A 20,711-nucleotide genomic window follows, 5' to 3' on the forward strand; every position below is an offset into this window, starting at 1 on the left:
GCTTTTTCTGTGATCTATTGATTTTCAGATTTTCAAATTGTCCATGTATTACCTGTGATATGTAAAAACCTTTATACTGTGTCAATTCATTGTCAAAATACCAGCTAAACTCGACATTAGCAGACAGGTCTCCTTGGTATTTTGTGACCTCTATGTCACAGATTAAGAAGTGAACTGACAGTCACACTGCATATCTGTAATTAAATCTTTTGTGAACTGCAGTCGACATCTGCTGCCTCTGGGTCTGAACAGCTGACTGTCATCGAGGGGGAAAATTAATTCTCTAATTTATCTAAGTATCTTACAGGATGATGTCAGGGTGACTGTCAGCTGAAGCTCTGTAGAAGTTTGGTGATGCAGCAGGACAATGAACCTAAACACTAAAGTACATCTACTACAGAAGAGAGAAAAGCCACATTTTGAAGTGGTCCAGTCGGAGGAGGGAGCCTGTCTGAAGTTACTACTGCCAAAGGAGGTCTGATCGGTTATTACATCTCACTTTTTCATCAGCACTGTGAATGTTTAATGCAAGGAGTTTAATAAAGACAATAATAATTTAATAAAGAAAATCATTCATTCTTTGTGTGCTATCAGCTTTAGCACATTGTGTTTGTGTGTACTCATGACTTAGATGAAATGTCATAAAAAATGACTTAGATAAAACGTCATACTGCGGTATGACGTTTTTTATGACATTTTGAGGTAAAAAAAAATGGTGACTTTTTTTGGCTGATTTTGACGCCTTACTATACTATGACGTTTTTTATGACATTTTGAGGTCAAAAAAAATTTGGACTTTTTTTGGCCGAAAAAAACGGCATACTATACTATGACGTTTTTTACGACATTTTGAGGTCAAAAAAAATTTGGACTTTTTTTGCCTGAAAAAAACGGCATACTATACTATGACGTTTTTTACGACATTTTGACGTCAAAAAAAATTTGGACTTTTTTTGCCCGAAAAAAACGACATACTATACTATGACGTTTTTTACGACATTTTGAGGTCAAAAAAAATTTGGACTTTTTTTGCCCGAAAAAAACGGCATACTATACTATGACGTTTTTTACGACATTTTGAGGTCAAAAATTTTTTTGACTTTTGTTGCCCGAAAAAAACGGCATACTATACTATGACGTTTTTTACGACATTTTGAGGTCAAAAAAAATTTGGACTTTTTTTGGACGATTTTGACGCCTTACTATAATATGACGTTTTTTATGACATTTTGAGGTCAAAAAAAATTTGGACTTTTTTTGCCCGAAAAAACGCCATACTATACTATGACGTTTTTTATGATATTTTGAGGTCAAAAAAAATTTGGACTTTTTTTTGCCCGAAAAAAACGGCATACTATACTATGACGTTTTTTACGACATTTTGAGGTCAAAAAAAATTTGGACTTTTTCTGCCCGAAAAAAACGGCATACTATACTATGACGTTTTTTATGACATTTTGAGGTCAAAAAAAATTTGGACTTTTTTTGCCCGAAAAAAACGCCATACTATACTATGACGTTTTTTACGACATTTTGAGGTCAAAAAAAATTTGGACTTTTTTTGCCCGAAAAAAACGCCATACTATACTATGACGTTTTTTACGACATTTTGAGGTCAAAAAAAATTTGGACTTTTTTTGCCCGAAAAAAACGCCATACTATACTATGACGTTTTTTACGACATTTTGAGGTCAAAAAAAATTTGGACTTTTTTTGCCCGAAAAAAACGGCATACTATACTATGACGTTTTTTACGACATTTTGAGGTCAAAAAAAATTTGGACTTTTGTTGCCCGAAAAAAACGCCATACTATACTATGACGTTTTTTATGACATTTTGAGGTCAAAAAAAATTTGGACTTTTTTTGGACGATTTTGACGCCTTACTATAATATGACGTTTTTTATGACATTTTGAGGTCAAAAAAAATTTGGACTTTTTTTGCCCGAAAAAACGCCATACTATACTATGACGTTTTTTATGATATTTTGAGGTCAAAAAAAATTTGGACTTTTTTTGGTCGATTTTGACACCTTACTATAGTATGACGTTTTTTATGACATTTTGAGGTCAAAAAAAATTTGGACTTTTTTTGGTCGATTTTGACGCCTTACTATAATATGACGTTTTTTATGACATTTTGAGGTAAAAAAAAATTTGGACTTTTTTTGCCCGAAAAAAACGCCATACTATACTATGACGTTTTTTATGACATTTTGAGGTCAAAAAAAATTTGGACTTTTTTTTGCCCGAAAAAAACGGCATACTATACTATGACGTTTTTTACGACATTTTGAGGTCAAAAAAAATTTGGACTTTTTCTGCCCGAAAAAAACGGCATACTATACTATGACGTTTTTTATGACATTTTGAGGTCAAAAAAAATTCGGACTTTTTTTGCCCGAAAAAAACGCCATACTATACTATGACGTTTTTTACTACATTTTGAGGTCAAAAAAAATTTGGACTTTTTTTGCCCGAAAAAAACGGCATACTATACTATGACGTTTTTTACGACATTTTGAGGTCAAAAAAAATTTGGACTTTTTTTGCCCGAAAAAAACGCCATACTATACTATGACGTTTTTTATGACATTTTGAGGTCAAAAAAAATTTGGACTTTTTTTGCCCGAAAAAAACGCAATACTATACTATGACGTTTTTTATGACATTTTGAGGTCAAAAAAAATTTGGACTTTTTTTGCCCGAAAAAAACGCCATACTATACTATGACGTTTTTTATGACATTTTGAGGTCAAAAAAAATTTGGACTTTTTTTGCCCGAAAAAAACGCCATACTATACTATGACGTTTTTTATGATATTTTGAGGTCAAAAAAAATTTGGACTTTTTTTGGTCGATTTTGACACCTTACTATAGTATGACGTTTTTTAAGACATTTTGAGGTCAAAAAAAATTTGGACTTTTTTTGCCTGAAAAAAACGGCATACTATACTATGACGTTTTTTACGACATTTTGAGGTCAAAAAAAATTTGGACTTTTTTTGCCCGAAAAAAACGACATACTATACTATGACGTTTTTTACGACATTTTGAGGTCAAAAAAAATTTGGACTTTTTTTGCCCGAAAAAAACGGCATACTATACTATGACGTTTTTTACGACATTTTGAGGTCAAAAATTTTTTTGACTTTTGTTGCCCGAAAAAAACGGCATACTATACTATGACGTTTTTTACGACATTTTGAGGTCAAAAAAAATTTGGACTTTTTTTGGACGATTTTGACGCCTTACTATAATATGACGTTTTTTATGACATTTTGAGGTCAAAAAAAATTTGGACTTTTTTTGCCCGAAAAAACGCCATACTATACTATGACGTTTTTTATGATATTTTGAGGTCAAAAAAAATTTGGACTTTTTTTGGTCGATTTTGACACCTTACTATAGTATGACGTTTTTTATGACATTTTGAGGTCAAAAAAAATTTGGACTTTTTTTGGTCGATTTTGACGCCTTACTATAATATGACGTTTTTTATGACATTTTGAGGTAAAAAAAAATTTGGACTTTTTTTGCCCGAAAAAAACGGCATACTATACTATGACGTTTTTTACGACATTTTGAGGTCAAAAAAAATTTGGACTTTTGTTGCCCGAAAAAAACGGCATACTATACTATGACGTTTTTTATGACATTTTGAGGTCAAAAAAAATTTGGACTTTTTTTGGACGATTTTGACGCCTTACTATAATATGACGTTTTTTATGACATTTTGAGGTCAAAAAAAATTTGGACTTTTTTTGCCCGAAAAAACGCCATACTATACTATGACGTTTTTTACGACATTTTGAGGTCAAAAAAAATTTGGACTTTTTTTGGTCGATTTTGACACCTTACTATAGTATGACGTTTTTTATGACATTTTGAGGTCAAAAAAAATTTGGACTTTTTTTGGTCGATTTTGACGCCTTACTATAATATGACGTTTTTTATGACATTTTGAGGTAAAAAAAAATTTGGACTTTTTTTGCCCGAAAAAAACGCCATACTATACTATGACGTTTTTTATGACATTTTGAGGTCAAAAAAAATTTGGACTTTTTTTTGCCCGAAAAAAACGGCATACTATACTATGACGTTTTTTACGACATTTTGAGGTCAAAAAAAATTTGGACTTTTTCTGCCCGAAAAAAACGGCATACTATACTATGACGTTTTTTATGACATTTTGAGGTCAAAAAAAATTCGGACTTTTTTTGCCCGAAAAAAACGCCATACTATACTATGACGTTTTTTACTACATTTTGAGGTCAAAAAAAATTTGGACTTTTTTTGCCCGAAAAAAACGGCATACTATACTATGACGTTTTTTACGACATTTTGAGGTCAAAAAAAATTTGGACTTTTTTTGCCCGAAAAAAACGCCATACTATACTATGACGTTTTTTATGACATTTTGAGGTCAAAAAAAATTTGGACTTTTTTTGCCCGAAAAAAACGCAATACTATACTATGACGTTTTTTATGACATTTTGAGGTCAAAAAAAATTTGGACTTTTTTTGCCCGAAAAAAACGCCATACTATACTATGACGTTTTTTATGACATTTTGAGGTCAAAAAAAATTTGGACTTTTTTTGCCCGAAAAAAACGCCATACTATACTATGACGTTTTTTATGATATTTTGAGGTCAAAAAAAATTTGGACTTTTTTTGGTCGATTTTGACACCTTACTATAGTATGACGTTTTTTAAGACATTTTGAGGTCAAAAAAAATTTGGACTTTTTTTGCCCGAAAAAAACGCCATACTATACTATGACGTTTTTTATGACATTTTGAGGTCAAAAAAAATTTGGACTTTTTTTGGTCGATTTTGACGCCTTACTATAATATGACGTTTTTTATGACATTTTGAGGTAAAAAAAAAATGGACTTTTTTTGCCCGAAAAAAACGGCATGCTATACTATGACGTTTTTTATGACATTTTGAGGTCAAAAATTTTTTTGACTTTTTTTGCCCGAAAAAAACGCCATACTATACTATGACGTTTTTTATGACATTTTGAGGTCAAAAAAAATTTGGACTTTTTTTGCCCGAAAAAAACGGCATACTATACTATGACGTTTTTTAAGACATTTTGAGGTCAAAAATTTTTTTGACTTTTTTTGCCCGAAAAAAACGGCATACTATACTATGACGTTTTTTATGACATTTTGAGGTCAAAAAAAATTTGGACTTTTTTTGCCCGAAAAAAACGGCATACTATACTATGACGTTTTTTACGACATTTTGAGGTCAAAAAAAATTTGGACTTTTTTTTGCCCGAAAAAAACGGCATACTATACTATGACGTTTTTTACGACATTTTGAGGTCAAAAAAAATTTGGACTTTTTCTGCCCGAAAAAAACGGCATACTATACTATGACGTTTTTTAAGACATTTTGAGGTCAAAAAAAATTTGGACTTTTTTTGCCCGAAAAAAACGCCATACTATACTATGACGTTTTTTACGACATTTTGAGGTAAAAAAAAATTTGGACTTTTTTTGCCCGAAAAAAACTGCATACTATACTATGACGTTTTTTACGACATTTTGAGGTCAAAAAAAATTTGGACTTTTTTTGCCCGAAAAAAACGCCATACTATACTATGACGTTTTTTATGACATTTTGAGGTCAAAAAAAATTTGGACTTTTTTTGCCCGAAAAAAACGCAATACTATACTATGACGTTTTTTATGACATTTTGAGGTCAAAAAAAATTTGGACTTTTTTTGCCCGAAAAAAACGCCATACTATACTATGATGTTTTTTATGACATTTTGAGGTCAAAAAAAATTTGGACTTTTTTTGCCCGAAGAAAACGCCATACTATACTATGACGTTTTTTATGATATTTTGAGGTCAAAAAAAATTTGGACTTTTTTTGGTCGATTTTGACACCTTACTATAGTATGACGTTTTTTAAGACATTTTGAGGTCAAAAAAAATTTGGACTTTTTTTGCCCGAAAAAAACGCCATACTATACTATGACGTTTTTTATGACATTTTGAGGTCAAAAAAAATTTGGACTTTTTTTGGTCGATTTTGACGCCTTACTATAATATGACGTTTTTTATGACATTTTGAGGTAAAAAAAAAATGGACTTTTTTTGCCCGAAAAAAACGGCATGCTATACTATGACGTTTTTTATGACATTTTGAGGTCAAAAATTTTTTTGACTTTTTTTGCCCGAAAAAAACGCCATACTATACTATGACGTTTTTTATGACATTTTGAGGTCAAAAAAAATTTGGACTTTTTTTGCCCGAAAAAAACGGCATACTATACTATGACGTTTTTTAAGACATTTTGAGGTCAAAAATTTTTTTGACTTTTTTTGCCCGAAAAAAACGGCATACTATACTATGACGTTTTTTATGACATTTTGAGGTCAAAAAAAATTTGGACTTTTTTTGCCCGAAAAAAACGGCATACTATACTATGATGTTTTTTACGACATTTTGAGGTCAAAAAAAATTTGGACTTTTCTTGCCCGAAAAAAACGCCATACTATACTATGACGTTTTTTATGACATTTTGAGGTCAAAAAAAATTTGGACTTTTTTTGCCCGAAGAAAACGCCATACTATACTATGACGTTTTTTATGATATTTTGAGGTCAAAAAAAATTTGGACTTTTTTTGGTCGATTTTGACACCTTACTATAGTATGACGTTTTTTAAGACATTTTGAGGTCAAAAAAAATTTGGACTTTTTTTGCCCGAAAAAAACGCCATACTATACTATGACGTTTTTTATGACATTTTGAGGTCAAAAAAAATTTGGACTTTTTTTGGTCGATTTTGACGCCTTACTATAATATGACGTTTTTTATGACATTTTGAGGTAAAAAAAAAATGGACTTTTTTTGCCCGAAAAAAACGGCATGCTATACTATGACGTTTTTTATGACATTTTGAGGTCAAAAATTTTTTTGACTTTTTTTGCCCGAAAAAAACGCCATACTATACTATGACGTTTTTTATGACATTTTGAGGTCAAAAAAAATTTGGACTTTTTTTGCCCGAAAAAAACGGCATACTATACTATGACGTTTTTTAAGACATTTTGAGGTCAAAAATTTTTTTGACTTTTTTTGCCCGAAAAAAACGGCATACTATACTATGACGTTTTTTATGACATTTTGAGGTCAAAAAAAATTTGGACTTTTTTTGCCCGAAAAAAACGGCATACTATACTATGATGTTTTTTACGACATTTTGAGGTCAAAAAAAATTTGGACTTTTCTTGCCCGAAAAAAACGCCATACTATACTATGACGTTTTTTATGACATTTTGAGGTCAAAAAAAATTTGGACTTTTTTTGGTCGATTTTGACGCCTTACTATAATATGACGTTTTTTATGACATTTAGAGGTCAAAAAAAATGTTGACTTTTTTTGCCCGAAAAAAACGCCATACTATACTATGACGTTTTTTAAGACATTTTGAGGTCAAAAAAAATTTGGACTTTTTTTGCCCGAAAAAAACGGCATACTATACTATGACGTTTTTTACGACATTTTGAGGTCAAAATTTTTTTTGACTTTTTTTGCCCGAAAAAAACGGCATACTATACTATGACGTTTTTTATGATATTTTGAGGTCAAAAAAAATTTGGACTTTTTTTGGTCGATTTTGACACCTTACTATACTATGACGTTTTTTAAGACATTTTGAGGTCAAAAAAAATTTGGACTTTTTTTGGTCGATTTTGACGCCTTACTATAATATGACATTTTTTAAGACAATTTGAGGTCAAAAAAAATTTGGACTTTTTTTGCCCGAAAAAAACGGCATACTATACTATGACGTTTTTTAAGACATTTTGAGGTCAAAAATTTTTTTTGACTTTTTTTGCCCGAAAAAAACGGCATACTATACTATGACGTTTTTTATGACATTTTGAGGTCAAAAAAAATTTGGACTTTTTTTGCCCGAAAAAAACGGCATACTATACTATGATGTTTTTTACGACATTTTGAGGTCAAAAAAAATTTGGACTTTTTTTGCCCGAAAAAAACGCCATACTATACTATGACGTTTTTTATGACATTTTGAGGTCAAAAAAAATTTGGACTTTTTTTGGTCGATTTTGACGCCTTACTATAATATGACGTTTTTTATGACATTTTGAGGTCAAAAAAAATTTGGACTTTTTTTGCCCGAAAAAAACGCCATACTATACTATGACGTTTTTTATGACATTTTGAGGTCAAAAAAAATTTGGACTTTTTTTGCCCGAAAAAAACGCCATACTATACTATGACGTTTTTTACGACATTTTGAGGTCAAAAAAAATTTGGACTTTTTTTGCCCGAAAAAAACGCCATACTATACTATGACGTTTTTTAAGACATTTTGAGGTCAAAAAAAATTTGGACTTTTTTTGCCCGAAAAAAACGGCATACTATACTATGACGTTTTTTAAGACATTTTGAGGTCAAAAATTTTTTTGACTTTTTTTGCCCGAAAAAAACGGCATACTATACTATGACGTTTTTTATGACATTTTGAGGTCAAAAAAAATTTGGACTTTTTTTGCCCGAAAAAAACGGCATACTATACTATGATGTTTTTTACGACATTTTGAGGTCAAAAAAAATTTGGACTTTTTTTGCCCGAAAAAAACGCCATACTATACTATGACGTTTTTTATGACATTTTGAGGTCAAAAAAAATTTGGACTTTTTTTGGTCGATTTTGACGCCTTACTATAATATGACGTTTTTTACGACATTTTGAGGTCAAAAAAAATTTGGACTTTTTTTGCCCGAAAAAAACGCCATACTATACTATGACGTTTTTTATGACATTTTGATGTCAAAAAAAATTTGGACTTTTTTTGCCCGAAAAAAACGCCTTACTATACTATGACGTTTTTTACGACATTTTGATGTCAAAAAAAATTTGGACTTTTTTTGCCCGAAAAAAACGCCATACTATACTATGACGTTTTTTACGACATTTTGAGGTCAAAAAAAATTTGGACTTTTTTTGCCCGAAAAAAACGGCATACTATACTATGACGTTTTTTATGATATTTTGAGGTCAAAAAAAATTTGGACTTTTTTTGGTCGATTTTGACACCTTACTATACTATGACGTTTTTTAAGACATTTTGAGGTCAAAAAAAATTTGGACTTTTTTTGGTCGATTTTGACGCCTTACTATAATATGACATTTTTTATGACATTTTGAGGTCAAAAAAAATTTGGACTTTTTTTGCCCGAAAAAAACGCCATACTATACTATGACGTTTTTTATGACATTTTGAGGTCAAAAAAAATTTGGACTTTTTTTGGTCGATTTTGACGCCTTACTATAATATGACGTTTTTTATGACATTTTGAGGTCAAAAAAAATTTGGACTTTTTTTGCCCGAAAAAAACGCCATACTATACTATGACGTTTTTTATGACATTTTGAGGTCAAAAATTTTTTGACTTTTTTTGCCCGATAAAAACGCCATACTATACTATGACGTTTTTTACGACATTTTGAGGTCAAAAAAAATTTGGACTTTTTTTGCCCGAAAAAAACGGCATACTATACTATGACGTTTTTTACGACATTTTGAGGTCAAAAAAAATGTGGACTTTTTTTGCCCGAAAAAAACGGCATACGATACTATGACGTTTTTTACGACATTTTGAGGTCAAAAAAAATGTGGACTTTTTTTGCCCGAAAAAAACGGCATACTATACTATGACGTTTTTTATCACATTTTGAGGTAAAAAAAAATGGTGACTTTTTTTGGTCGATTTTGCCGCCTTACTATACTATGACGTTTTTTAAGACATTTTGAGGTCAAAAAAAATTTGGACTTTTTTTGCCCGAAAAAAACGCCATACTATACTATGACGTTTTTTATGACATTTTGAGGTAAAAAAAAATTTGGACTTTTTTTGCCCGAAAAAAACGGCATACTTACCTATGACGTTTTTTACGACATTTTGAGGTCAAAATTTTTTTTGACTTTTGTTGCCCGAAAAAAACGGCATACTATACTATGACGTTTTTTACGACATTTTGAGGTCAAAAAAAATTTGGACTTTTTTTGGTCGATTTTGACGCCTTACTATAATATGACGTTTTTTATGACATTTTGAGGTCAAAAAAAATTTGGACTTTTTTTGCCCGAAAAAAACGCCATACTATACTATGACGTTTTTTAAGACATTTTGAGGTCAAAAAAAATTTGGACTTTTTTTGCCCGGAAAAAACGGCATACTATGACATTTTTTATGACATTTTGAGGTTAAAAAAAATTTGGACTTTTTTTGCCCGAAAAAAACGGCATACTATACTATGACGTTTTTTATGACATTTTGAGGTCAAAATTTTTTTTACTTTTTTTGCCCGATAAAAACGCCATAATATACTATGACGTTTTTTACAACATTTTGAGGTCAAAAAAAATTTGGACTTTTTTTGCCCGAAAAAAACGGCATACTATACTATGACGTTTTTTACGACATGTTGAGGTCAAAAATTTTTTTGACTTTTTTTGGCTGATTTTGATGCCTTACTATACTTTGACGTTTTTTACGACATTTTGAGGTCAAAAAAAATTTGGACTTTTTTTGCCCGAAAAAAACGGCATACTATACTATGACGTTTTTTACGACATTTTGAGGTCAAAAAAAATTTGGACTTTTTTTGTCGATTTTGACACCTTACTATACTATGACGTTTTTTAAGACAATTTGAGGTCAAAAAAAATTTGGACTTTTTTTGCCCGAAAAAAACGGCATACTATACTATGACGTTTTTTAAGACATTTTGAGGTCAAAAATTTTTTTTGACTTTTTTTGCCCGAAAAAAACGGCATAATATACTATGACGTTTTTTATGACATTTTGAGGTCAAAAAAAATTTGGACTTTTTTTGCCCGAAAAAAACGGCATACTATACTATGATGTTTTTTACGACATTTTGAGGTCAAAAAAAATTTGGACTTTTTTTGCCCGAAAAAAAACGCCATACTATACTATGACGTTTTTTATGACATTTTGAGGTCAAAAAAAATTTGGACTTTTTTTGGTCGATTTTGACGCCTTACTATAATATGACGTTTTTTATGACATTTTGAGGTCAAAAAAAATTTGGACTTTTTTTGCCCGAAAAAAACGCCATACTATACTATGACGTTTTTTATGACATTTTGAGGTCAAAAAAAATTTGGACTTTTTTTGCCCGAAAAAAACGCCATACTATACTATGACGTTTTTTACGACATTTTGAGGTCAAAAAAAATTTGGACTTTTTTTGCCCGAAAAAAACGCCATACTATACTATGACGTTTTTTATGACATTTTGAGGTCAAAAAAAATTTGGACTTTTTTTGCCCGAAAAAAACGGCATACTATACTATGACGTTTTTTACGACATTTTGAGGTCAAAAAAAATTTGGACTTTTTTTGGTCGATTTTGACGCCTTACTATAATATGACGTTTTTTATGACATTTTGAGGTAAAAAAAAAATGGACTGTTTTTGCCCGAAAAAAACGGCATACTATACTATGACGTTTTTTAAGACATTTTGAGGTCAAAAATTTTTTTGACTTTTTTTGCCCGAAAAAAACGGCATACTATACTATGACGTTTTTTACGACATTTTGAGGTCAAAAAAATTTTGGACTTTTTTTGCCCGAAAAAAACGGCATACTATACTATGATGTTTTTTTACGACATTTTGAGGTCAAAAAAAATTTGGACTTTTTTTGCCCGAAAAAAACGGCATACTATACTATGACGTTTTTTATGACATTTTGAGGTCAAAAAAAATTTGGACTTTTTTTGCCCGAAAAAAACGCCATACTATACTATGACATTTTTTATGACATTTTGAGGTCAAAAATTTTTTGACTTTTTTTGCCCGATAAAAACGCCATACTATACTATGACGTTTTTTACGACATTTTGAGGTCAAAAAAAATTTGGACTTTTTTTGCCCGAAAAAAACGGCATACTATACTATGACGTTTTTTAGGACATTTTGAGGTCAAAAAAAATGTGGACTTTTTTTGCCCGAAAAAAACGGCATACTATACTATGACGTTTTTTACGACATTTTGAGGTAAAAAAAAATGTGGACTTTTTTTGCCCGAAAAAAACGGCATACTATACTATGACGTTTTTTATCACATTTTGAGGTAAAAAAAAATGGTGACTTTTTTTGGCTGATTTTGACGCCTTACTATAATATGACGTTTTTTATGACATTTTGAGGTCAAAAAAAATTTGGACTTTTTTTGCCCGAAAAAAACGCCATACTATACTATGACGTTTTTTATGATATTTCGAGGTCAAAAAAAATTTGGACTTTTTTTGGTCGATTTTGACGCCTTACTATAATATGACGTTTTTTATGACATTTTGAGGTAAAAAAAAAATGGACTTTTTTTGCCCGAAAAAAACGGCATACTATACTATGACGTTTTTTACGACATTTTGAGGTCAAAAAAAATTTGGACTTTTTTTGCCCGAAAAAAACGGCATACTATACTATGACGTTTTTTACGACATTTTGAGGTCAAAAATTTTTTTTACTTTTTTTGCCCGAAAAAAACGGCATACTATACTATGACGTTTTTTATGACATTTTGAGGTCAAAAATTTTTTTGACTTTTTTTGCCCGAAAAAAACGCCATACTATACTATGACGTTTTTTATGACATTTTGAGGTCAAAAAAAATTTGGACTTTTTTTGGCCGAAAAAAACGGCATACTATACTATGACGTTTTTTACGACATTTTGAGGTCGAAAAAAAATTTGACTTTCTTTGGCCGATTTTGATGCCTTACTATACTATGACGTTTTTTATGACATTTTGAGGTCAAAAAAAATTTGGACTTTTTTTGCCCGAAAAAAAACGCCATACTATACTATGACGTTTTTTATGACATTTTGAGGTCGAAAAAAAATTTGACTTTTTTTGGCCGAAAAAAACGCCATACTATACTATGACGTTTTTTATGACATTTTGAGGTCGAAAAAAAATTTGACTTTTTTTTCCCGAAAAAAACGGCATACTATACTATGACGTGTTTTATGACATTTTGAGGTCGAAAAAAAATTTGACTTTTTTTGGCAGAAAAAAACGCCATACTATACTATGACGTTTTTTATGACATTTTGAGGTCGAAAAAAAATGTGACTTTTTTTGGCCGATTTTGACGCCTTACTATACTATGACGTTTTTTATGACATTTTGAGGTCGAAAAAAAATTTGACTTTTTTTGGCCGATTTTGACGCCTTAGTATACTATGACGTTTTTTATGACATTTTGAGGTCAAAAAAATTTTTGACTTTTTTTACCCGAAAAAACGCCATACTATACTATGACGTTTTTTATGACATTTTGAGGTTATAAAAAATGTTGACTTTTTTTGTCCGATTTTGACGCCTTACTATACTATGATGTTTTTTATGACATTTTGAGGTCAAAAAAAATTTGGACTTTTTTTGCCCGAAAAAAACGGCATACTATACTATGACGTTTTTTATGAAATTTTGAGGTCAAAAATTTTTTTGACTTTTTTTGGCCAATTTTGATGCCTGACTTTTTTTTAATGACATTTTGACGCCTTACTATACTATGACGTTTTTTATGACATTTTGAGGTCAAAAATTCTTTTGACTTTTTTTGCCCAAAAAAAACGGCATACTATACTATGACGTTTTTTATGACATTTTGAGGTCAAAAAAAATTTGGACTTTTTTTGGTGGATTTTGACGCCTTACTATATTATGACATTTTTTATGACATTTTGAGGTCAAAAAAAAATTGGACTTTCTTTGGCCCATTTTGACGCCATACTATACTATGACGTTTTTTATGACATTTTGAGGTAAAAAAAAATGTTGACTTTTTTTGGCTGATTTTGACGCCTTACTATACTATGACGTTTTTTATGACATTTTGAGGTCAAAAAAAATTTGGACTTTTTTTGCCCGAAAAAAACGGCATACTATACTATGACGTTTTTTACGACATTTTGAGGTCAAAAAAAATTTGGACTTTTTTTGCCCGAAAAAAACGCCATACTATACTATGACGTTTTTTACGACATTTTGAGGTCAAAAATTTTTTGGACTTTTTTTACCCGAAAAAAACGCCATACTATACTATGACGTTTTTTATGACATTTTGAGGTCAAAAAAAATTTGGACTTTTTTTGGTCGATTTTGACGCCTTACTATAATATGACATTTTTTATGACATTTTGAGGTCAAAAAAAATTTGGACTTTTTTTGCCCGAAAAAAACGGCATACTATACTATGACGTTTTTTATGACATTTTGAGGTCAAAAAAAATTTGGACTTTTTTTGCCCGAAAAAAACGCCATACTATACTATGACGTTTTTTACGACATTTTGAGGTCAAAAAAAATTTGGACTTTTTTTGCCCGAAAAAAACGGCATACTATACTATGACGTTTTTTACGACATTTTGAGGTCAAAAATTTTTTTGACTTTTTTTGCCCGAAAAAAACGGCATACTATACTATGACGTTTTTTATAACATTTTGAGGTCAAAAAAAATTTGGACTTTTTTTGCCCGAAAAAAACGGCATACTATACTATGCCGTTTTTTATGACATTTTGAGGTCAAAAAAAATTTTGACTTTTTTTGGTCGATTTTGACGCCTTACTATAATATGACGTTTTTTATGACATTTTGAGGTAAAAAAAAAATGGACTTTTTTTGCCCGAAAAAAACGGCATGCTATACTATGACGTTTTTTATGACATTTTGAGGTCAAAAATTTTTTTGACTTTTTTTGCCCGAAAAAAACGCCATACTATACTATGACGTTTTTTATGACATTTTGAGGTCAAAAAAAATTTGGACTTTTTTTGCCCGAAAAAAACGGCATACTATACTATGATGTTTTTTACGACATTTTGAGGTCAAAAAAAATTTGGACTTTTTTTGCCCGAAAAAAACGGCATACTATACTATGACGTTTTTTATGACATTTTGAGGTCAAAAAAAATTTGGACTTTTTTTGGTCGATTTTGATGCCTTACTATAATATGACGTTTTTTATGACATTTTGAGGTCAAAAAAAATTTGGACTTTTTTTGCCCGAAAAAAACGCCATACTATACTATGACGTTTTTTTATGACATTTTGAGGTCAAAAAAAATTTGGACTTTTTTTGCCCGAAAAAAACGCCATACTATACTATGACGTTTTTTACGACATTTTGAGGTCAAAAAAAATTTGGACTTTTTCTGCCCGAAAAAAACGCCATACTATACTATGACGTTTTTTACGACATTTTGAGGTCAAAAAAAATTTGGACTTTTTTTGCCCGAAAAAAACGCCATACTATACTATGACGTTTTTTATGACATTTTGATGTCAAAAAAAATTTGGACTTTTTTTGCCCGAAAAAAACGCCATACTATACTATGACGTTTTTTACGACATTTTGAGGTCAAAAAAAATTTGGACTTTTTTTGCCCGAAAAAAACGCCATACTATACTATGACGTTTTTTAAGACATTTTGAGGTCAAAAAAAATTTGGACTTTTTTTGGTCGATTTTGACGCCTTACTATAATATGACATTTTTTATGACATTTTGAGGTCAAAAAAAATTTGGACTTTTTTTGCCCGAAAAAAACGGCATACTATACTATGCCGTTTTTTATGACATTTTGAGGTCAAAAAAAATTTGGACTTTTTTTGGTCGATTTTGACGCCTTACTATAATATGACGTTTTTTATGACATTTTGAGGTCAAAAAAAAATGGACTGTTTTTGCCCGAAAAAAACGGCATACTATACTATGACGTTTTTTATGACATTTTGAGGTCAAAAATTTTTTTGACTTTTTTTGCCCGAAAAAAATGGCATACTATACTATGACGTTTTTTAAGACATTTTGAGGTCAAAAATTTTTTTGACTTTTTTTGCCCGAAAAAAACGCCATACTATACTATGACGTTTTTTAAGACATTTTGAGGTCAAAAAAAATTTGGACTTTTTTTGCCCGAAAAAAACGGCATACTATACTATGACGTTTTTTATGATATTTTGAGGTCAAAAAAAATTTGGACTTTTTTTGGTCGATTTTGACGCCTTACTATAATATGACGTTTTTTATGACATTTTGAGGTAAAAAAAAAATGGACTTTTTTTGCCCGAAAAAAACGGCATACTATACTATGACGTTTTTTACGACATTTTGAGGTCAAAAAAAATTTGGACTTTTTTTGCCTGAAAAAAACGGCATACTATACTATGACGTTTTTTATGACATTTTGAGGTCAAAAATTTTTTGACTTTTTTTGCCCGATAAAAACGGCATACTATACTATGACGTTTTTTACGACATTTTGAGGTCAAAAAAAATTTGGACTTTTTTTGGTCGATTTTGACGCCTTACTATAATATGACGTTTTTTAAGACATTTTGAGGTCAAAAAAAATTTGGACTTTTTTTGCCCGAAAAAAACGGCATACTATACTATGACGTTTTTTACGACATTTTGAGGTCAAAAAAAATTTGGACTTTTTTTGCCCGAAAAAAACGCCATACTATACTATGACGTTTTTTACGACATGTTGAGGTCAAAAATTTTTTTGACTTTTTTTGGTCGATTTTGATGCCTTACTATACTTTGACGTTTTTTATGACATTTTGAGGTAAAAAAAAATTTGGACTTTTTTTGCCCGAAAAAAACGCCATACTATACTATGACGTTTTTTATGACATTTTGAGGTCGAAAAAAAATTTGACTTTTTTTGGCCGAAAAAAACGCCATACTATACTATGACGTTTTTTATGACATTTTGAGGTCGAAAAAAAATTTGACTTTTTTTTCCCGAAAAAAACGGCATACTATACTATGACGTGTTTTATGACATTTTGAGGTCGAAAAAAAATTTGACTTTTTTTGGCAGAAAAAAACGCCATACTATACTATGACGTTTTTTATGACATTTTGAGGTCGAAAAAAAATGTGACTTTTTTTGGCCGATTTTGACGCCTTACTATACTATGACGTTTTTTATGACATTTTGAGGTCGAAAAAAAATTTGACTTTTTTTGGCCGATTTTGACGCCTTAGTATACTATGACGTTTTTTATGACATTTTGAGGTCAAAAAAATTTTTGACTTTTTTTACCCGAAAAAACGCCATACTATACTATGACGTTTTTTATGACATTTTGAGGTTATAAAAAATGTTGACTTTTTTTGTCCGATTTTGACGCCTTACTATACTATGATGTTTTTTATGACATTTTGAGGTCAAAAAAAATTTGGACTTTTTTTGCCCGAAAAAAACGGCATACTATACTATGACGTTTTTTATGAAATTTTGAGGTCAAAAATTTTTTTGACTTTTTTTGGCCAATTTTGATGCCTGACTTTTTTTTAATGACATTTTGACGCCTTACTATACTATGACGTTTTTTATGACATTTTGAGGTCAAAAATTCTTTTGACTTTTTTTGCCCAAAAAAAACGGCATACTATACTATGACGTTTTTTATGACATTTTGAGGTCAAAAAAAATTTGGACTTTTTTTGGTGGATTTTGACGCCTTACTATATTATGACATTTTTTATGACATTTTGAGGTCAAAAAAAAATTGGACTTTCTTTGGCCCATTTTGACGCCATACTATACTATGACGTTTTTTATGACATTTTGAGGTAAAAAAAAATGTTGACTTTTTTTGGCTGATTTTGACGCCTTACTATACTATGACGTTTTTTATGACATTTTGAGGTCAAAAAAAATTTGGACTTTTTTTGCCCGAAAAAAACGGCATACTATACTATGACGTTTTTTACGACATTTTGAGGTCAAAAAAAATTTGGACTTTTTTTGCCCGAAAAAAACGCCATACTATACTATGACGTTTTTTACGACATTTTGAGGTCAAAAATTTTTTGGACTTTTTTTACCCGAAAAAAACGCCATACTATACTATGACGTTTTTTATGACATTTTGAGGTCAAAAAAAATTTGGACTTTTTTTGGTCGATTTTGACGCCTTACTATAATATGACATTTTTTATGACATTTTGAGGTCAAAAAAAATTTGGACTTTTTTTGCCCGAAAAAAACGGCATACTATACTATGACGTTTTTTATGACATTTTGAGGTCAAAAAAAATTTGGACTTTTTTTGCCCGAAAAAAACGCCATACTATACTATGACGTTTTTTACGACATTTTGAGGTCAAAAAAAATTTGGACTTTTTTTGCCCGAAAAAAACGGCATACTATACTATGACGTTTTTTACGACATTTTGAGGTCAAAAATTTTTTTGACTTTTTTTGCCCGAAAAAAACGGCATACTATACTATGACGTTTTTTATAACATTTTGAGGTCAAAAAAAATTTGGACTTTTTTTGCCCGAAAAAAACGGCATACTATACTATGCCGTTTTTTATGACATTTTGAGGTCAAAAAAAATTTTGACTTTTTTTGGTCGATTTTGACGCCTTACTATAATATGACGTTTTTTATGACATTTTGAGGTAAAAAAAAAATGGACTTTTTTTGCCCGAAAAAAACGGCATGCTATACTATGACGTTTTTTATGACATTTTGAGGTCAAAAATTTTTTTGACTTTTTTTGCCCGAAAAAAACGCCATACTATACTATGACGTTTTTTATGACATTTTGAGGTCAAAAAAAATTTGGACTTTTTTTGCCCGAAAAAAACGGCATACTATACTATGATGTTTTTTACGACATTTTGAGGTCAAAAAAAATTTGGACTTTTTTTGCCCGAAAAAAACGGCATACTATACTATGACGTTTTTTATGACATTTTGAGGTCAAAAAAAATTTGGACTTTTTTTGGTCGATTTTGACGCCTTACTATACTATGACGTTTTTTAAGACAATTTGAGGTCAAAAAAAATTTGGACTTTTTTTGCCCGAAAAAAACGGCATACTATACTATGACGTTTTTTAAGACATTTTGAGGTCAAAAATTTTTTTTGACTTTTTTTGCCCGAAAAAAACGGCATACTATACTATGACGTTTTTTATGACATTTTGAGGTCAAAAAAAATTTGGACTTTTTTTGCCCGAAAAAACGGCATACTATACTATGATGTTTTTTACGACATTTTGAGGTCAAAAAAAATTTGGACTTTTTTTGCCCGAAAAAAACGCCATACTATACTATGACGTTTTTTATGACATTTTGAGGTCAAAAAAAATTTGGACTTTTTTTGGTCGATTTTGACGCCTTACTATAATATGACGTTTTTTATGACATTTTGAGGTCAAAAAAAATTTGGACTTTTTTTGCCCGAAAAAAACGCCATACTATACTATGACGTTTTTTATGACATTTTGAGGTCAAAAATTTTTTGACTTTTTTTGCCCGATAAAAACGCCATACTATACTATGACGTTTTTTACGACATTTTGAGGTCAAAAAAAATTTGGACTTTTTTTGCCCGAAAAAAACGGCATACTATACTATGACGTTTTTTACGACATTTTGAGGTCAAAAAAAATGTGGACTTTTTTTGCCCGAAAAAAACGGCATACTATACTATGACGTTTTTTACGACATTTTGAGGTCAAAAAAAATGTGGACTTTTTTTGCCCGAAAAAAACGGCATACTATACTATGACGTTTTTTATCACATTTTGAGGTAAAAAAAAATGGTGACTTTTTTTGGCTGATTTTGACGCCTTACTATACTATGACGTTTTTTAAGACATTTTGAGGTCAAAAAAAATTTGGACTTTTTTTGCCCGAAAAAAACGGCATACTATACTATGACGTTTTTTATCACATTTTGAGGTAAAAAAAAATGGTGACTTTTTTTGGTCGATTTTGCCGCCTTACTATACTATGACGTTTTTTAAGACATTTTGAGGTCAAAAAAAATTTGGACTTTTTTTGCCCGAAAAAAACGCCATACTATACTATGACGTTTTTTATGACATTTTGAGGTAAAAAAAAATTTGGACTTTTTTTGCCCGAAAAAAACGGCATACTTACCTATGACGTTTTTTACGACATTTTGAGGTCAAAATTTTTTTTGACTTTTGTTGCCCGAAAAAAACGGCATACTATACTATGACGTTTTTTACGACATTTTGAGGTCAAAAAAAATTTGGACTTTTTTTGGTCGATTTTGACGCCTTACTATAATATGACGTTTTTTATGACATTTTGAGGTCAAAAAAAATTTGGACTTTTTTTGCCCGAAAAAAACGCCATACTATACTATGACGTTTTTTAAGACATTTTGAGGTCAAAAAAAATTTGGACTTTTTTTGCCCGGAAAAAACGGCATACTATGACATTTTTTATGACATTTTGAGGTTAAAAAAAATTTGGACTTTTTTTGCCCGAAAAAAACGGCATACTATACTATGACGTTTTTTATGACATTTTGAGGTCAAAATTTTTTTTACTTTTTTTGCCCGATAAAAACGCCATAATATACTATGACGTTTTTTACAACATTTTGAGGTCAAAAAAAATTTGGACTTTTTTTGCCCGAAAAAAACGGCATACTATACTATGACGTTTTTTACGACATGTTGAGGTCAAAAATTTTTTTGACTTTTTTTGGCTGATTTTGATGCCTTACTATACTTTGACGTTTTTTACGACATTTTGAGGTCAAAAAAAATTTGGACTTTTTTTGCCCGAAAAAAACGGCATACTATACTATGACGTTTT

At 30.3% G+C, this 20,711-nt stretch overlaps 1 protein-coding gene across 1 annotated transcript in view; it reads right to left on the reverse strand.

Moving 5' to 3' along the window:
* adora2b (adenosine A2b receptor) overlaps positions 1 to 20,711 on the reverse strand; it is a 48,916-nt gene that overhangs the window by 3,123 nt on the left and 25,082 nt on the right. The gene's annotated exons all lie outside the window — the stretch shown is intronic.

The sequence above is a fragment of the Toxotes jaculatrix genome, chromosome 12 (genome assembly GCF_017976425.1).
Source record: "Toxotes jaculatrix isolate fToxJac2 chromosome 12, fToxJac2.pri, whole genome shotgun sequence".
Classification (NCBI taxonomy): Eukaryota; Metazoa; Chordata; class Actinopteri; family Toxotidae; genus Toxotes; species Toxotes jaculatrix.